The 21,101-nt window shown below is 40.5% G+C and overlaps 1 pseudogene; it reads left to right on the top strand.

Moving 5' to 3' along the window:
* The first annotated feature begins 19,912 nt into the window (after positions 1 to 19,912).
* LOC103734681 lies at positions 19,913 to 20,523 on the top strand (annotated as a pseudogene).
* Positions 20,524 to 21,101: the final 578 nt, after the last annotated feature.

Genomic DNA, 21,101 nt, shown 5'->3' with positions numbered 1-21,101 from the left:
AATCTTCTTAACACAGAGAAATGAACCATGTGTGAGATGACAGATACATTAATTGGCCCAAGTGGTCATTAAATACTGTACACATGTATTGAAATCTCACATTAGATACCATAAGTACATGTAATTACTGTGTCAATAAAATAAAAATCTATTTTTGAAAGTTTATTTATTTGAATTTTATGAGTATGAGTGTTTTTGCCTGCATATGTATCAGTGAGATTCGCCTGCCTCTGCCTCCTGAGTGCTAGGATTAAAGACGTGTGCTGCCATGCCCAGCTAAAAAAATTTTTTAAATTTTCCCTACTGTGCCAGGCATAGTGGTATTAGAGGCCTGTAATCCCAGCACTTGGAAGGTAGAGGCAGGGACCTCCTGGGACCTCCACAGAGACCTGCCTGGGCTACATAGGCCTTGTCTCAAAAAAATCCCTATTGCATCAAATAATTTTTACCCCCTGGGACAGAATCTTACTACACATGTAGCACAGACTGGACTAAAACTTTTGATTCTCCTGCCTCAGCTTCCCAAGAGTTGGAATTACAAATACATATTGTCATGACCAGCTTAATTTTTTTTATCAGCCCAATTTAGTAAACATATTTAGCCAATAATTTGTATTTAATTATTTTTCATAAAAATAAGTTTTGTGCTGGGCTGGAGAGATGGTTCAGTGGTTAAGAGCACTGACTGCTCTTGCAGATGACCCAGGTTCAATTCCCAGCATCCACATGGTGGTTAACAACCATCTGTAACTCCACTTCCAAGGGATCTGACACCTTCTGACCTCCACAGGCACTGCACAACATGAGTGCACTTATACACATGCAGGCAATACACTCATACACATATAATAAAAAAGTAAATAAATAAATAAATAAAAAAGTTTTGTGCAAGAAATCGTTTCTGGCAATATGTGGTAATACTTCCCTTTAAGGTAATACGTCCCTGTAAGATAATACTTCCCTTTTCCAAACAATCCCACTTTCTCTGTGTGTGTGTGCACACTGTGTGCATACACATGTAGGTCAGAGGTCAAGTTGGGTATCATCAGTCAGGCACCATCCACCTTTTTTTTAAATATTTTATTTTTATTTTTATTTTTCAAACCCGGGTCTCCTGCAAGAACAGTGGTCTTAACTGCTGAGCCACCTCTCCAGGCCCACATCCACCCTTTTTTATAGACAGAGTTTCGGGGCTCAGCGGTTAAGAATACTGAGTGTTCTTGCAGGAGACCCAGGTTCGAATCCCAGCACCCACATGGCAGCTAACAGCTGTCCATAACTCCAGCTCCAGGGGATCCAACAGCCTCTTCTGTCTTCTGTGAGCATTGCATGACACGGGTGCACTTACCTACATGCAGGCAATACACACATATGCATAAAATAAATAAATTAAATAAATAATAAATAATAAATAAATAAATAAAATATTTTTTAAAAAAAGACAGAGCTTCTCCCTGACCTTGAACTCACAAGCTGGGCTGGCAGGCCAGCGAAGGCCTCAGGCTGTGCCTTCCCTGTGGGGGATTACAAGCACACTGCCAGACCCAGCTTTCATATATGGTTCTGGGAATGAAACTCAGGTCCTCAGGCTTCCACAGCAAGAGCTTTACTAACTTTTCTTAGATGATCACACCAATGAAGACTTTATCTATGTTCATATAAACACACATGTAAACAAGAGGGAAGAAAAATTGGGGGGAACTCATCAGAAAATGGATTCTTGGTGTATGACTCTCCCAAGAAATAGAAAGCCACTGCCCCTTCTTGATGTAATCTTTAGATCCACTCTCATATAAAATATCTCCAATCCAGATTATTATTAATTTTGTGGCATCCTAAATGAGGGCTGAAAGTGAGAGCAAAAACTAATATGCCAACAACTTCCTCTAGGCTCCCTTTAAAATTTCCATCCCAGACCCAGTATAGCCAAAGCAATCCTCAGCACAGGGAGCAATGTGGTACAGAGGCGGGGGAGGAATGGGTGGGGCTTGTTATTGTACCAGACCTCAAGCTATATTACAGAGCTATAATCACAAAAACAGCATGGTATTGGCACAAAAAAAAAAAAAAAAAAAAAAAAGATCTGCAGATCAATGGAACAAAATAGAAGACCCAAATAGAGTACAAACAATTACAGCCACCTGATGTTTGACAAAGTTATCAAGAACACACACTGGAGGAAAGACAGCATCTTCATCAAATGTGCTAGTGAAATTGGATCTCCATATAGAGAAGAGTGAAATTAGATCCATACCTACCTGCACAAAAGTCAACTCCAAATGAATCAAAGACAGCAATGTGAAGCCAGAAACTCTGTAATTGTTAGAAAACATAGGCAATTCCCTACAAAATACAGGTGCAGGAAAGGACTTTCTAAAGCAGACATCAGTCACTCAGGAATTAAGGTCAACCATCAACAAATGGGACCTCATTAAACTAAAAGACTCTGTCCAGCAAAGGAAACAACCAGTTGAGTGAAGAGGAAGCCCACAGAGTGGGAGAAAATCTTTACCAGCTGTTCATCTGACAGGGGATTAATACTCAGAATATATAAAGAACTCAAAAAACAAAGAAGCAAGAAAACAAATGACTCAATTAAAAATGGGCTGTGGGCTGGCCATGGTGGCGCACACCTTTAGCGCCAGCATTTGGGAGGCAGAGGCAGGCAGATCTCTGTGAGTTCGAGGCCAGCCTGGTCTACATAGTGAGTTCCAGGCCAGCTGGAGCTACAGGGAGACCCTGTCTCAAAAAGACCAAAATTAACTAATTAAAATAAAAAATGGGTTATGGATCTAAACAGAGAACTCTCAAAAGAAGAAATAATAGTGGCTAAGAAACACCTTAAAAAATGTTCAACATCCTTAGTGTTCTAGTTTGCTTTCAATTGCTGTGATAAAACATTTGGACCAATTCCAACTTGGGGAGAAAAGGGTTTATTTGTCTTACATCTCCCAGGTCACAGTTCATCAGGGAGCCCAAGGTAGGAAGTCAGGGCAGGAACCTGGAGGCAGGAGCTGGAGCACAGGCCATGGAGGATCGCTGCTTACTGGCTTGCTCCCCTGGCCCCTGCTCAGCCTGCTTTCTTATGCTACACAGGCCCACCTGCCCAGGGGTGGCACCACCCACAGTGTGCTGGGCCCTCCCATATCACTCATCAAGAAGATGCCCTTCAGACATGGCCACAGGCCAGTCCAATAGAGGCAATTCCCCGACTGAGGCTCCCTCAACCCAGGTATGTCAAGTTGACACTAAAGCTGTCCAGCACACAGTAATAAGGAAATGAAAATCAATACTACTTTAAGAGTTCATCTAACTCCAGTCAGGATGACTAAGATTAAGAGAACAAATAACACCAAATTCTGGCATGGATCCGGGGAGAGGGGAACCCTCATCCACTGTTCATGGGATTACAAACTGGTGCAACTACCGTGGAAATCAGTATGGAGAACTCTTATTTTTTCAAAATATATTATTTATGATTTTTATTCTTCTGTATGAGTGTATTGCCTGCGTGTATGTGAGTGTATTCATGTAGTGCAGTGCCCACAGAAACCAGAAAAACAAGCAACATATGTTCTCTCATTTGTGGATCTCAGATCCAATATATGTGAATATATATTCTGATGTAACTGCAGAAGCCAGGAAAATGCAAAGTAACCATGGGGATACAGGGGAAGAAGGAGAGAGGGGGATAATAGGAGACAGGTTTTATTAGTGAGAAAATCGGAGGTACTTTAACTGGGAAGGGAGTGCAGAGGGTTGTACAGCAGGTATGAAAGGAGAAATAAATAATGCTTAGATGGTATGAAAACCTGAGGAAAATGTATTTGTTCAAAGTCTTACTGAAAAATATACATACAATAAATATATGAGTACATGTGTATAGCTGAAGGGTATATAATGAAGGAGGAGGAGGAGGAAGAGGAGGAGGAGGCACACAGTGCCAGCCAGGAGAAACCTCTCTCTGAGTTGTTGATCCGGGTAGTCCAGAAGACTCTCAAAATAACACAGGCTATTGCCACAGTTCTTGATTGACTTCCAGAACTTGAAGGTAAGACCCTACACTGAAGGTAAGACATACTTCAGACACAGGACTTAGAGGAACTGAGCTGGAACTGACCTGGAAACCTCCTCCTTAAAAACTAGCTTTCATGGCACCCAAGGATACTATACAAGCTGCCAAGGGAGAAAACCAATCAATGGTCCTACCAAGCTGTAAAGCCTGAAAAAAAAAAAAAAAAGACTGACTCAGCAAATAATCTCTACTGATGCATTAGTGCACTTTTATCCTGTGGGTAATCAATAGCTGTCCAATTGGAATTAAGGCCCATTCAGTGGGAGGAAATTCATGTGTAGTACTGTAAACACAGCCAAATAAACATGGCTATAGTGGTATAGATCATAGAGAAAAACCTACTTTTGCCACATCCCTAAACCAATGTAATTTCTTACTGTATGCTAAATATGCATCCTCATATTTACAGACAAGTATACCTTCCACCCCTCAACAAAAAAAGCTTCTTTTTGCAACAGATGGAGACTATTACAGAGTTCCAGAACTGGTCAAGCACAGAGAATAAATAACTGTGAGAAACTTTAAGTAAAACATCTTCAATGCAACTTCTGCACATAGGATGAATGTATCTTTCAACTCACAACTGAGTTGAAAGCAAAGATGATCCCTTACTCAACAGATGGTGATTATCAGAGAAACCCACAATCAACCAATATGCAGAGAACAAGAGGCTGCAGAGTGCTTATCTCTGAAAGGGACACCTATTTCAAGCCTCTGCCTCACAAGGCTCAGGGATCAGTTTGGAAGAGGAGGCAGAAAGATTATAAGAACCAGAGACGGGTGGATGATCATAAGGAAACAGTCTTCTAGGCAGTTGATCAGTTACTTATATGAACTCACAGCAATGGTAAGAGCGTGCACAAGTCCTATGCGAGGTCAAACCAGACAAAATCCCAGCATAGACGTGTAAGTAGATAAGAAATCCCGACTCAACCTAAGGAACTTTGGACTACTGATGGCTCCTAGGAGGGGGAGAAACAGTGTCCTACAGGGACAGGACTTGGTGGGTTCAGTGGATGTGCCCACACTGAAGGGCATTTGGGACACAAATCAGGAGTATGTTAAATTGGGGGGGGGGGAGGATAGGGGAGGAGATCTAAATACCATCAAGCTTTTGTATGAAACTCGCAAAAATTCAATAAAAAATAAAATTAAAAGAAAAAATTTCCACCCCAAAAGCTTCCTTAGCTGTCATACAGCCATCTTAACTTAAATGATATGAAATGGATGTATCTTCTTGTTCGTAAGTACAAAGCCTGCCAAGGTCAGAACAGGGTAATGGTCTGCAGCCTAGTCACAGGAGGCTGTGAGCAGCCTATGGGCACTGCTTCTCTTGCTTTTCCATCTTATTCAGTGGCCCAAGCAAAAGACAAGGCAGTCACTCTTCACCTAGTCTCCAGACTGTAAGAAATCACCACGTTGCCTGGCGTGATGGCGCACGCCTTTAAATCCCAGCACTAGGGAGGCAGAGGCCGGCGGATCTCTGTGAGTTCAAGGCCAGCCTGGTCTATATAGTGAGTTCCAGGACAGCTGGGGCTACAGGGAGACCCTGTCTCAAAGAGACCAATAAATGAATAAATAAATAAATAAATAAATAAATAAATAAATAAATATTTAAAAAAAGAAAAAGAAATCAGCAAGTCGTGACTGTCAAGTTTATACAAACTTCTTTCCATTCCTGAAAAAACTCATGAGCAGTCTCCGGGGCTTCCACCACACCACTTCCCTAACCACTCTGCACTCTGCAGCTGTATTTATCTTTACAGAATATCAGTTTGGTCATGATATGCTACTTTATCTTTGTGGGGGAGATTGAATTCTGAGGCAGATTGTCACTGGGCAGCCCTGGCTGACCTGGAACTCACTATGTAGATGAGGCTGGCCTTGAACTCACAGAGATTCACCTACCTCTGCCTCCTGAGTGCTGGGATCAAAGGAGTGCACAGTATGCCCAGTTTGTCGTATGGGTTCTTACCCATTCACTCACCAAGAACCTACTCTAGGACCTGAGGCAGGTTGTATGCCAGACATCACAATTCATGTTCTTTAAAATTATCTACAACTTCAACACATTAAGATACCCATTATGGGGGTAGGGAGAGCCACACACAAACAAAATGACAACTGTTAGTGAGGAAGATATAAATTCATTACCCTGGATTCAATACCAATACCTGGTACTTAAAAAAAAAACAAAAACAAAAAAACTGTTATTGTCAAAGAAAAAAAAAAAAAATCCTGTCCACATAGTGATTTTCAGTGGCCTGGGACAAGAGAGGCCCTGTCCAAAAAAAAAAAAAAATAATCAAGGGGCTAGAGAGATGGCTCAGCAGTTAAGAGTACTGACTGCTCTTGCAGAGGACCCACATTTGGTTCCAAGGCCCCACGCTTGCCAACAATGATCAATACCTCCAGTTCCAGGGGATCTGACACCCTCTTCTGAGTTCCATGGGCACTGTATACTGTACAACACAGGTACACTTACATACATGCAGGTAATACAGTCATATACATAAAATAAAAATAATAAATAAAATATTTGTAAAAATTGAAACCAGGAGTGTGGCTCACATAGTACTTGAGAAGCTGAGGCAGGAGGATTGCCATGAGTTTGCGGTCAACCTGAACTGTATAGTGAGTTCCAGGTTGGCCTGGGCTACAGACTACCATACTCTAAAAAGGAAAATTTAAAGTGGAATTAGCATATGACCTCACAGCTCCATTCCTTGATATATAATGTCAAAGAACTAGAAGTAGGAACCCAAACTTGTGTTTGCACATCCCTGTCCACAACAGCATTTTTTTTTAATTTTATTTACATATGTGTATTGCCTGCATGTAGGTAAGTGCACCCATGTCGTGCAATGCCCTCGGAGGTCAGAAGAGGCTGTCAGATCCCCTGGGACTGGAGTTACGGACAGTTGTTAGCTGCCATGTGGGTGCTGGGATTCGAACCTGGGTCTTCTGTAAGAACAACCAGCGTTCTTAACCGCTGAGCTATCTCTCCAGCCCCACACAACAGCATTTTTCATAATAACCAAAAGATGGGAGCAACTCAAACACCCCTGCACCAATAAAAAGGTACACATGTTGAAATATTATTTAGCTGTAAAAAGGAAGGAACTTCTGACACATACTACAATATCATTGAGCCTGTAAGACGTATGCTAACTTAGCCAGTCACTAAAGTACAAAACCTGTATGATGCAGTGGAACTCAGAGGGAACACAGAACCATGCAGCTGGGGGCATAGTTCAATGATAGAGCACTAGGCTAATCTTCATGAGGCCTGGTGTGAAAGGAAAAAAGAGAGGGAAGGAGAGAGAAATAGATGGCAGTTACAGCCGAGGTAGGAATGGGAACCAGTGGGGAATAGCAATCTCAACATCTCTCCTACAGTCATTGGAACATAAGGGCCACAGAGCAGACGGTTTCTGCGGCAGCCCCATGCTCTCTGCTCCTCCCCCATTATTCTGCAGGTTAATCTCCAAAGGAAGTCAAAGTGGATTTGTAGGGAACAGAGAGGGAATTAAGAAATACTGCGCATGTACTGATCCTACCACAGGTGCATGACATTCATGATCTTGTTTGTTTCTGATAACAAACACATATAATCTCTATCCCACAGAGAGCCAAGTTAAGGTCTAGAGCAATTAGTGTTGCCCAGATTCATATTGCTTGCAAGGGCTAGGACTTGGATTCAAATCTAGTTATTTTCTGTCTGTGTAGCCCAGGCTCACTCTACTGTTCCTGTTTGTCTCACAGTTGCCTATAGACTTGATGCCTGTTCCTGCCTCCTCCTTGGAAAGAACTGTAATACCCTGAAACCAAAAATCCATAGCCAGGCTCATGTTGGCAGACAAATGAGACACTTGGCAGCAAGTTAGTTCCTTGATGAAAGCACTTTGGAGTGGAGAGAGGACAGGGGAGGAAGAAAGTGCAACTCATCTCTGCACTCAGCACCTCCCTGTCTCACACAAGAAAAGTGGACATGAAAGAAATTAAACCTGATGGCTTTAAATCATTCAGTGTAAATCCCACTTCCCTAGAAGCAAATAATGATATTGCTTTCCCAGGAATATTTGTTACAGGATTCTGTTACTTTGTTATCTAGGAATAGGCAGAGCAATAAACAAAAATGTAACTGTAGCCTCTGCTCTTTAATCATCCAGTCAGTGAAGCATCCTCCAATAAATGAACTCAGTTCTTTTAGACAGCAAGGAGACTTGTCTACCAAAACACCATTTTAAAAGCATCGTATGTTTACAAATGAAATCTAAATAAACATCTACTGATTTTATAAGATACCTAATGAAGGGGCTAGGGATGTACAGAGCTTGCCTGTCATGTACAAGGCCCTGGGTTCCATCTTCAGCACCACACAAAAAGATACCACAAGTTAGAAAATCTGTGCAAATAAACGTGCACAGAGCCATTCTAAAGTATTTCCATGGCTTATAGCCTGTCTCAGAAAACAATTAACTTTTAAATTGGGCATTGTGGCACCCACCTTAAATCTCAGCACTGCAGACCTACTAGGGATGCATAGTGAGATCCTTACTCAAAAAAATGCATTTCCCCACACCCACATGGCAGCTAACTACAATCCTTAACTCCAGTTCCAGGGGATCCAAGGCCCTCTTCTGGCCTCCACCAGCATTGCAGGACATGGGTACACTCACAGACAAGCAGGCAAAGCACTCATACACATAAAATAAAAATAAATAAATCAGTCAGGTGTGGTAGCACATACACTTTAATCCCAGCACTTTGGAAGCAAGAGACAGGCAGATCTCTATGAGTTCAAGGCCAACCTGGTCTACATAGAAGAATGAGTTCCAGGCCAGCTGGAGCTACAGGGAGACCCTGTCTCAAAAAGACCAAAATAGGGGCTGGAGAGACGACTCGGCAGTTAAGAATGCTGACTGTTCTTGTGAAAGACCCGGGTTCGAATCCCAGCACCCACATGGCAGCTAACAACTGTCTGTAAGTCCAGTTCCAGGGATCCGAAGGCCTCTTCTGTCCTCCACAGGCATTGCACGACACTGGTGCACTTACCTACACACAGGCAATACACGCGTACACATAAAATAAAAATAATAAATAGGGCTGGAGAGATGGCTCAGCAGTTAAGAACATTGGCTGTTCTTGCAGAAGACCTGGGTTCAAATCCCAGCACCCACATGGCGGCTAACAACTGTCCATAACTCCAGTTCCAGGGAATCCGACAGCCTCTTCTGTCCTCCACGAGCATTGCACAACATGGGTGTACTTACCTACATGCACACAATACATGTATACACATAAAATAAAATAAAATAAAATTTTTTAAAGACAAAAATAATAGTAATAATAAAATAAAAAATTTTGATTCACTTTTGTATTGTTTTACTTTCTATTGTTGTGATAAAACATTCTTACTAAAAGCATCTAAGTTGGGCTGGAGAGATGCCTCATGAGTTAAGAGCACTGGCTGCTCCTATAGAGGACTCGTGCACATAAAAATTTTTAAAAATAAATACAATATTTAAAATATTTCTTAAAAATTTAAAAACTAAAGCATCTAAGGAGAAGAAATGGTATATTGTACCATGTGCATCATCGAGGGAATTCAAGGTCAGAACCTGGAGGAGTTTGGCTTGCTAGTTCTGCTGTCTGGCTAGCTCAGAGGCTCGTGCTTAGCTTTCTTTTATAGCTCAGGACAACCTGCCGAGAGATGGTGCCTCCCACAATGAGCTGGGCACTCCTGGATCAATTAATAATCAAAACAATAATCAATTAGTAATCAAGACAAGGCATTAATATCATATTATAAGCCAATTAATATCATAATATCATAAATCAACTAATAATCAAGACAAGTACACACCTTTCTTCCTAGCACTCGGGAGGCAGAGATAGGTATGTATCTGTGAGTTCCAGGCCAGCCAGGGAGGACTACCTAGTGAAAGCCTGTCTAAAAAAAGTGAAACATCAAGACAGTCCCTCAAAGATATGCCCAGACCAACCTGATGAAGACAATCATTAAACTGAGATTCCTTTTCCTTTCATGTCATTTAGGCTACGTCACGTTTGCTGTTAATGCTAACTCGGACAGTCATAAAAGATCACATTCAGAGGTCTGCCTGCACTGCTAAAAATGTCCTCTGACACACAGGGGGAGAGGAACGTTCAAGAACTATTTGCTTTAAACTGCACAGATAAAATATAATGATACAGGGGAAGAGTCTGCTGGTTGCTCAGTGGAGAAATTATTTCATTTCTCCCTGACCTTTAGTTTTCTTAATTATGAAAATGGAATAATCTCTAACATATTAATCTCTAACAAAATGATCTCTAAAATATTTCAGTAGTTGAGTTTCTGGATTTTGTTTATCCCAAAATATAAAATAACTTCTATGACAGAGTTTCAAGGCCAATGTTGACTACATAATGAGTTCCAGGCCAGCCTGGGCTACATGAGACCTTGTCTCAAAAACTAAATAAATAAATAATAAATAAATTAATAAGTAAATTAATAAATAAATAATAAATAGGGCCAGAAAATGGCTCAGTGGATAAAGGTGCTAGTCACAAAATCCTGAGGACCTCAGTTCCCTCAATCCCTGGAACTAAGTTAGAAAGCCCATGGTGTGCATGTATAATCCCAGCACTCTTTCTGAAAATGGGAGGCAGAGATTGGAGAACAGCCCAGAAGCTTATGTAATAGCCAGCTAGCCTAGGAGTACACAGCACACCCATAAAAACAAGAGAAACTTTGCTTCAACAAGCTAGAAGGTAAGAACTAAGTCCCAAAAGTTGTCCTCTGACCTACACATGCATGTGGCAGCATTTGCACACCCACACTTAAGCACAAATAATCACACAAATAAAATAATAATACTAAGTAATTACTTAAAATAAAAATAGAGCTGGGAATGTAGCTTAGAGAGTACAGCTGGACAGTATCGGTAGAGTTGCTTGCACAGTACACAAGGGGTCCTGAATTAGATCCCCAGCATACCATAAAACCAGATATAGTAGCTAACCTCTGTAATCTCAGCACTTCAGAGATGGAGGCAGGAGGATCAGAAGCTCAAGGTCATCCTCTGATACATAGGGAGTTCAAGACCAGCCTGAAATGAATAAGATTCTGACTCAAGGAACTGGAGAGGTGGCTCAGTGGTTAAGAGCACTGGTTGCTCTTGCAGAGGACCTGAAGCTAACAACCATCAGTAACTCTAGTTCCAGGGGATCTGACACCCTCTTCTGACTTCCTCAGGCATTGCATGACATGGGTGCATTTATATACATGTAGGCAAAACACTCATACACATAAAATAAAAATAAAACATTTTTTTAAAGATTTTGTTTCAAAATAAATGTTTCTAATGCTTAATAACCAATAATATGATGAGACAAAAATTTTAATATGATATTTTCAGGGTAAATAATAAAGTATAAAATAAACATAATTCCTTTAAAAGTTTTTTTGCTGAGAGATCAAGACAGGGTCTCATATAGCCTAGGTTTGTCTCAAACTCCTCTGATCCTCCTGCCTCTACTTCCTGACTGCTGGAATTATGGGTATGTGCCACCACTCCCAGGTTACTTTTCTAAATTATATCTGAGAACTAATACGATTTTAATATAATTGAATGAATTAGTTGAAGAAACTATAAGTATTATTTTTAGCTTTTCATATCATTAGTTTTGTCTTACCTTAAAAGTTTAATTTTTACTCACTTATGATTTGTTTTAGTTTCTAGAATGAAAAGGTTTAACAAATGATGACATGAGGTAAAAGTTTAATTTTAAATGTTTAACACCTTCAAGTTTTAACAGCAAAATTGAAATTATCCTTAGAGTGAACGATAATCTTGCATTTTCATGTTAAAATTCTGGGTCAAAAGGAATTGTGAGCTCCCATTATTATCCAAAAGAGAAAAAAATCTAGTTAAGAAATGTCCTATGGGAATTTAAAATAATGCACTTTTTGAAAACATTCTATAATAAGTATTGGTTTCAATAGAATAGCACAATAATTAAATTCCTATCTTCCTTTATGTCAAGGCAAAACTTTTTATTTCTCTGCTCACTTTGGTTCCATATTTTCCCGTGTCTAAAATTGTAACAAGTCAACTAAGCAGGAAATAGTAGAAAATCATAGTGTTTAACATGTGTGATTACATGCCTTGTTTCTGATGCCAAAATATTTCCTTGCATTCTTTGTATCAGAGAAAATATTTTTCTTCTGTAGTTAACATTTATATACTTATTCATTTGTGATGCTAGAGATGAAACCCCGAGCTTGCACATGTGAGACAAGCACTCTGCCACTGTAGACCCCAAACTCCAAGTTTTAATTCTTGTGAGACTCACAGTTATATACCAACATCTAAAATAACAACCAGCCTCTGCTGGTAGCCATTTTAAGGCTATGAATGTCAGGAATGCTGGTGCACACATTTAATCCCTGCAGGTGGATCTCTAGGAGATAGACGCCAACCTAATCTTCACAGCAAGTTCCAGGCCAGATGGAGCTACAGGGAGACCCTGTCTCAAAAAGACAAAAAACAAAAAACAAAAGCACAAAAAGCAGAACAGTTACCAACAATGCTAGCCGTCATGGGCTAGCAGGCCTTATGTTAAAATTTTTAAATTCCAGGGTGGGGCAAAAAATTTAATTCCACAGTAATATTACCCATGTATTAAGGATGTTTTCACATCCTTCAAATGTTTATTGTTTGGGGGTCTAACTCTGATATCCTGCCTGCTGCACATTTATATCACTGATAACTGCACAAGGAACTATATGTTATGGCATGTTACAAAACAAAATAGAAAGTCCATGCTCTCTAAAAGTAGTTATTAGCATCTATTCATTATACAATAACATTACAATAGATATCTATAACATTTTGCTTTTGCTTGCATGTAAGTGCACCATATGTGTGCAGTGCTTGTGGAAGCCAGAAGAGGGCGTCAGATCCATTGGATCTGATGGTTTGTAGCTACCATGTGGGTGCTGGGAATTTAACCCAGGTCCTCTGCAAGAGCAGTCAGTGCTCTTAACTGCTGAGCCATCTCTCCAGCCCCTAAATCTGTATTTTAAAGAAACAATCATATGGGAAATACATATGCATTCTATTTCTTTCTTTTATTTATTTATTATTTTATGTGTATGAGTGTACTGCCTGCATGCAGGTAAGTGCACCCATGTCATGCAATGCCCATGAAGGTCAGAAAAGGGCATCAGATTCACTGGAACTGGAGTTACAGATGGTTGTTAGCTGCTATGTGGGTGCTGGGAATCAAACCCATCCAGGTCCTCTGCAAGAGTAGCCAGTGCTCTTAACCACTGAGCCATCTCTCCAGTCCCTCTCTTTATTTATTTTATGCATGAGGGTTAAGGTTATTTGGAAAGCCTATCATTGTAAATTCTAACACATTCAAGTCATATCTAAACTAATATAGGCATCTCTGGAAGCAAGAGGCTTGCTTTCCCTCCACCTTGATTTTCCATCATGGTTATTCCTAAGAAGCTCCCAAAATAAGGTTAAACCTTTTTTACAGATGTGTATCCCCAGAAATGACAATCTTCACTGGGGTGAGGTGGGTATGAGAGGTCTTGCCCCTCCATGAAGACCCGTTGACTGTTAATGACTACCAGAGAGAGTCATGTATGTGGTATAATATTGCCCACATGCCAGTAAATTACCTTCCACACACACACACCCATGCTCATGCAAGGAACCCTAGTTAAACTTAATGAGTTGCTAAGAAACAAATAAGCAAATTGTGCTAGGCCATGCCTTTAATCCCAGCTCTCAGGAAGCAGAGGTAAGCTGATTTCTGTGATTTCCAAACCAGTCTGGTCTACATAGCAAATTCCACAATAGCCAGGGCTACATAGTGAGACCCTGTCTCAAAACAGTTGTTTGGAAGAAGAAAGATTTCAGTAGGAGTAGGAGGAAGATAAAAATAATAAATAAAATATTAAAAAATAATCATCATCAAAAAACATTATAGACATGTATGATATTGTCAATAAATAATTTTTAAAGATTTTTACTTAATTTATGTGTGTGCCTGCCTGTCTGTACATGTACCATGTGGGTGCAGTGCTCTCAGAGGCCAGAGGATGGCATTGAAGCCCCTGGAACTGCAGTTATAAATGGTTGTTAACTGCCATGTAGGTGCTGGTAACTGAGCCTGGACACGAAGAGCAGCCAGTGCTCCTAACTGCTGAACCATCTCCCCAGTCTCCAATAATAAATTTTTTATTTATTTATTTTATTTGTATGCATGTATTGCCTGCATGTAGGTAAGTGCACCAATGTCATGCAATGCTCTCGGAGGTCGGAAGAAGGTGTCAGATCCCCTGGAACTGGAGTTACAGACAGTTGTTAGCTGCCATGTGGGTGCTAGGCTTCGAACCCGGGATTCCTGCAAGAACAACCAGTGTTTTTAACCGCTGAGCCATTTCTCCAGCCCCTCCAATAGTATTTTTTAAAAGCAATTTGAAAAACTCAAAAAAGAAATCCCCCAGTTCCATCTGTTCCTCTGTGTTCAAGGAAAAGCGTCTCCTGTGTAAGGGTCTCCTCTGCAACATCTCTGGCACCTTCCACTCAGTCATTCCTTTCACAGAAGCCCCTTGTTTCACAGATGTCCAGATCTATTCTCAAAACACCTCAGTGTGTTGTGTAGCGCTCTCTCTCTCTCTAGTGGTGGTGGGGGCCCTCATGTATCCCAGGCTGGCCTCAAATTCCCTATGTGGCTGAGGATGGCCTTGAACTTCTGATCCTCCTGCCTCTACTTCCCGAGTGCCAAGAATACAGGCGTGCATATCCACATCCAGTTTATGCAGTGCTAGGATGGAATCCAGGGCTTCCTACATGCTAGGCAAGCACTCTACTGAGTTACATTCCCATCCCCAGAAACTCATTTTGGAGCCACTATCCAATAATCAAACTTTTATCTTTTGAAGCCACATGAGAAAAATCTAACCACCTTCCCCATTATTTTTCTTTAAATAAACTTGCATATATTTTAACATTTTTTCCCATATCCTTCAAGCTCTTTCTTTTTTAAAAACATTTTATTAATTCTTTTAGAATGTATTTTGGTCATACTCTTCCTCTCTCCCACCTCCTCCCATGTTCACCGTCACTTGCCTACCCACCAGCTTCGTGTTTTTCACGAATTAAGTCCAATGTGTGGTGCCCAAATACTCTTGGGTGTGGGTCCATCCCCTGGAGCATGATCAACATACCAGGGATCAGACCCTTTAAGAAAACTGACTCTTCCCCTCCCAGTAGCTATCAAATGCCAATACCTCCTTAGGTAGGGATGGGACTTCCTGCCCACCTCTCCCTTTCCATGCTGAGATGTTCTCGTGCAGGTCTTGTACATGCTGCCACAATCACTGTGAGTTCATATGTGCAACTAACTGCCCTACTGTCTGGAAAATATTGTTTCCTTGTAGTCAGTCATCCATCACCTCTGGCTCTCACAATCTTTCCACCACCACTTCTGTGAAGATCAATGAACCGTTCAAAGGAGGGTGTGATATATATGTCCCATTTGGGCTGAGTACTCTGCACATGACCAGTGGTGGGTCTCTATGTTAATTGCCTTCTACTGCAAGAAGCTTCTCTGATGAGGGTTGAGAGATGCACTTATCTATGGGTATGGCAATAAGTCATCAGGAATCAATTTAATACTATGTTCATTTAGTGGAAAACTAGTAGTAGGTTCTCCCCCCAGGGCCTACAAACTACCTAGCCATAGGTTCTTGGAACCAGGTATAGGCTCCATCTTACAGAGCAAACCTTTAATCCAGTCAGAAGGTGAATGGTTACTCCCATAACATTCATGCCATTATTGCAATAGTAGACATATCCTGCCTGGCCAGTCATTACTGTAGCTCATAGGGTTCACAGCTGGGTAAGACTGATGATTACTACTGTGTGTGGTGGTGCATGCCTGTAGTCCCAGCATCCAGGAGGCAGAGGTAGGCAGATCTCTGTGCGTTCAAGGCCATCCTGGTCTACATCATGAGTTCCAGGCCAGCTGGGGCTACAGGGAAACCCTGTCTCAAAAACACCAAAAAATAAATAAATAAATAAATAAATAAATAAATAAATAAATAAATAAAACCTGATGATTACTTTTCTTCTCTAGTAGTGTGCATAGTACTTTCCAGCCCCGTCCAGTGTAATACAGAGATACTATATCTTGCTCAATTAGCTCTAATATGCAATATTTTCCTTTAAAAAGAGCCATTTCTATTTTAAGTCCATTTTTTAAACTCTTTAAGAAGGGAGTAGCTCATTGGGAGCACCTGTCTTCAGGAAAGATGTGCCCTGTACCTCTCCTTCTGCTGGAAATCTAGTCTTCTGGCTCAGAAATCACCAAGGCAAGGACTACCATGCCTAACTGGTCAAACGTTTTGGCCTACAAAACCAGGAATCTTGGAGCTGGACAGATGGCTCAGCGGTGAAGAGCACTGACTGCTCTTGCAAAGGACCCGGGTTCAATTCCCAGCACCCACGTGGCAGCTGCAAACTGCCCTTAACTCCAGTTCCAGGGGAATTCGACGCCCTCTTCTGACCTCCACAGCATTGCATGACATGGGTGCATTCACATACATGCAGGTAATACACTCATACACATAAAATAAAAATAATAAACATATTTTTTTTAAAAAGCAGGACTCTCACATGGTTCAGTTCACCATGTACATGGTAGTCAAACAGGTTGTCTCTGCCCTAAGCCAAGAAGTGAATACACATATATGTGTTCAATGGATCCAGGAGGCTTCATCGTTAGCTCTGTGAACCTAGAGAAGTCACTTGACCAATTTTTCTCATCTATAAATGAGGAGTGTCTGTGTGTGTGTGTGTGTGTGTGCACGCGCATACTGTGTGTATGTAGTGTGCATGTGTATGTATGTAGTGTGTGTGTATGTGTATCTTTGTGGGTCTGTTTGTGTCTGTGTATATGTCACAGAGGTAGAGTGAGGATTGAACAAGTTAATCTATGTAACAAACTTAGTCCTGGCATACAAGCAAACATGATCTGACTTCACTGCTATTATTTTTATAACTTTTCATATGGTTTGAATATCTCATTGCAATATTTTTCAGTTACTATGTCAAACTGTCTACCCACATTACCTTCCCAGAAACATGCTTTATTCTGAAGGAAATTGTAGATTTCATCCATAAATATTTCAATATATTTGTAAGATATAAGGACTTTAAAAACATAATCAAAATTATCATATCATCATTTTAAAAGTAATTCCTGAATATTATGAAATGCTCAGTTATTGTTTAAGTGTCTTTGTGTCATAAATCCATACAAATAGGGGCTGGAGAGATGGCTCAGCAGTTAAGAGCACTGGCTGCTGTTGCAGAGGACCCAGGTTAGGGTCCCAGCACCCACAAGACAGTTAACAACCATCTGTAACTCTAGGACCAGGGGAATCAGCAGCCCTCTTCTGGCCTCCCAGGTTTTGCATGCCATAGCAATGCCATGTATATGCCACTCATATACATAAAATAAAAACAAGAAAGTCTTTTTAAAAGTCAGCTACCTATTCTTGTTGACAATGAGTACAATGGTATGCAGATTTTTCATTTACTTATGAAATCATCTCAGTTCTATAGATGTATGAGAGAGATTCTCAGACTTTAAACTGGGATTTATCATTTTTGCCTAGTTCTAGAATATGGGGTGCTCTAGCTGTTTATGGTAGGCTGCTGTACATGTTTTTATTTGAGACCACTTGACAATTATTTTTATCAGAACTGCTTGTCTCCAGGTGAATACAGGCAGTCCTAAACTGGGAGGAAAATGAGAGTGAGAACCAGCCTAGGTGTTGTTTTCCCAAAACCAGGAGTTCACTGCAAGGATCTTTTAAGATTTCTTTCCTCTCAGGAACTCTGCCAGAAGATGGCATTGTGCTCCCAGAACACATCCTCCACTGCAGTCTTCAGACCTCAGTGATAACAGTGGGGTGGAAGCCCATTGCCTGGGGAAGCTGACAGGAAATGAGTTTGCATGTGCAGTCACTCAAGGACTTGCCATTAAGGTCCACCAAATGGCAATATCCCAGACTAAGGACTTTTAAATTCTATTGCTGATGCATCAATATGACTCTTTTATTTCAATTTAGACTCAAGGCTGGGAACCTAAGTGTCAGAGGCACTGCAGTTAAGGAAGAAGACAATTATAATTATGAAAGAAACAAGCAAATTCTAAAGAGTATTAATATATTGACTTTGCTGTACAATAGCTAACTGTAAAGTATGATGATGTAATAGCCCGAGTGCCACCATTTTGTGTAAATTTAACTGGTCAAGACTATAAAATCTCTAGCCTTTTCACTTTCACTGGTCAATCCTTTGGTTAGAAGGACCACCCCTAGGACGCAGGTTCACTTTTTTGCTATGCTAAATAGATGGGCAGAATACCTAATGCATTAATGAGATAGCAAACTTTCCTGCCTGGAATCCCACCTCCACAAGCAAAACTCCTTGACCCAGCCACAGACAGGTCTCTGTAAGTCTTCCCACTTTTCTGAATTCTTTGGAAAAGCGCAATCTCTCCCTTTCTTCTCCATATCCCTTTTCTAAACATGCTTCTTTCAGGCTTTGGGCCACCCCTAGAATCCTGTATTTCTTTATTTTCTCTAAAGCTTCCTTTTCCCAGCCGTGTCAGCCACACATCTTGTAAGAGTGCACCTTCTTGACCATAGCTACACCATATTAAAGTTTAGGCTGACTCCAGTTTCTGAAATTATCAGGCAGTTGGCCCAGGGTATGGGAATACCAGCTGGGCCCTGGTTGTCTTGGGAACAGGTCAGCACATCCTAGAGTGCTCCTGCTAACTGCTGATTTATGGCTTCTGTAGTTTATACTTGGCTTGCTTCTGCAAAATAGTAATTGTTGCTAACAGACCCCTTTCTGGTTGGAAGACTTAGGGAAACTTTATTTCTAGGATACAATTGCCATACAACAACACCCGCCCCCCAGGGAACTTTGTGAGCAGAAAAGGCAAGATAAATAATAAAATTGATCATGTCTGTTTATGAATGAGGAGGAAGGCATGCAGATGTTCGGGTAGAGGGTTTGGATGGAAAATTGTATTTCCTTATTTCTTATTTCCTTGATAATGTTTGCTCAAGCTTAATGCTCAGTGATTGGCTTCTGTATTCTGCCTGCTTGCTTGCCTAGCAACATGATCAATATAAAAAGAGCCAGAGTGCTTAGGCTCGGGGCTACTCTCAGACCCTTTAGGAAAGAGTGTAGCCCGGCTGTAATAAATCTTTCCTTCTCTAGACTCACCTGTCTCTGTCTGTTTGAAGCATTTGTGGATCACAGACTATAACAATCTGACCTCCATGCAGGCTGTAAACCCACATGGCTTCATGGCCTTCTCCCTCCATTCTCCTCCTCAAGGCAGCTGCCAAGATGACCAGCTTGCCTGCCCCCCAAAGATTTTTCTTTAAAAATCTAATAAAATTTTTAAAGTATAAATCTTGGCTCAGGGAGTGCTGCCCCCGGCCAGCTGAATTAATTCAGCTGATTTGGAACTTCTTGAGCCTGGTCCTTCCTGGCAGTCCCAAACTCCTTAACAATGATAGCATTAACTGTTCTGTTTTTATTCAGTTTTCAAAGACTTTACTTTTTTTTCCCCTTTTTTTTTGTTTTTTGTTTTTTTGTTTTTTGTTTTTGAGACAAGGTCTTCCTGTAGCCCCAGCTACCCTGGAATTTACTATGTAGACTAGGGTGGCCTTGATCTCAGCAAGATCTGCCTGCCTCTGCCTCCCAAGGGCTGGGATGGGCTGCCACAGTTGACTTTTTTTTTTTTTTTAATGCTGTTGAGTACTGATTCTATAAAAGATTGCATTAGCAAATTTTGTTTTATTCCTTTTTTTTTTTTTTTTTTACAAAAATCCACATATTTCTAAAGGGTCCTATGTACTTCCTCCAGAACCAAGTGGGTCACAGGCTTCATTCCTGCCTCACCAAGAAACTACTAAAGTTCCTGTAGGATCAAAGTAAATTTTATAAGATCACAATGGATGGAGAAGAGAAAACCTATGGTGGTATGAAGGCCTTGACGCCATGTATATCAAATTAATATCTTCTGATGGGCATGACATTGTGAAAAGAGAACATGTACTATCAGGGACAATAAAAGCCATGCTGAGTGGACCAGGTCAGTTTGCAGAAAACAAAACCAATGAGGTCAGTTTTAGAGAGATTCCTTCACATGTGCTCTCGAAAGTGTGCATGTATTTTACCTACAATGTTCCATACACTAACAGCTCCACCAAGGTTCCTGAATTTCCGATAGCACCTGAAATTGCACTGGAACTACTATGGCTGTGAACTTCCTAGCTTGTTAATAAAATAAATTACAATAAACTATTAATTTCTTCAGTATTTAAAAAAATTCACGTTTCTATATTAGCAAATGTTAATACATGTAAGTGGTTAAACAGGAAGTCATAGAGAGGAGTGGAAAGTGAAAGGTAAAACTTGCCATTGAATCTCTGACTTCCCTTTGTGCAGCCAGTGGTAATAGAGCAATCTATATACTCTTTCAAAAATAAAGGAAAATCTCAACTGTCTGTGAAAGAAAAACAGTCATATTCTTTACCATCTTCACTTTTACTTTAAAGGCTATTTAAATACCTACTCTGAAAGAGGCTGTCATTTAACTGTAAAACATGATTCTATTTAGATTCTGATTCTTAAGAATTGTTAAACAAAACAAAAAAATGCAGATTCTATCTCTTCTAGGTACTGGTTGTGAGAATATATTCACTTTGTAAAATTTTAGCAAGCTATATGCTTCAATAAATGTTGAAAGGTTTACTTGTATGTATGTATTTATTTATTTTTTATTTATTATTATTTATTTTTATTTGATGTGTAGGTATGCCTGGAATGTATAGAGGCCAGAAGAGGCTGCCAGATCCCCTGGAACTGGAGTTACAGCTAGTTGCTAGCCACTGTGTAGATGTTGG

Source organism: Nannospalax galili, unplaced genomic scaffold (assembly GCF_000622305.1).
Source record: "Nannospalax galili isolate Female #2095 unplaced genomic scaffold, S.galili_v1.0 scaffold216, whole genome shotgun sequence".
NCBI classification, from domain to species: domain Eukaryota; kingdom Metazoa; phylum Chordata; class Mammalia; order Rodentia; family Spalacidae; genus Nannospalax; species Nannospalax galili.
This window is presented reverse-complemented; position numbering and strand designations above follow the sequence as displayed.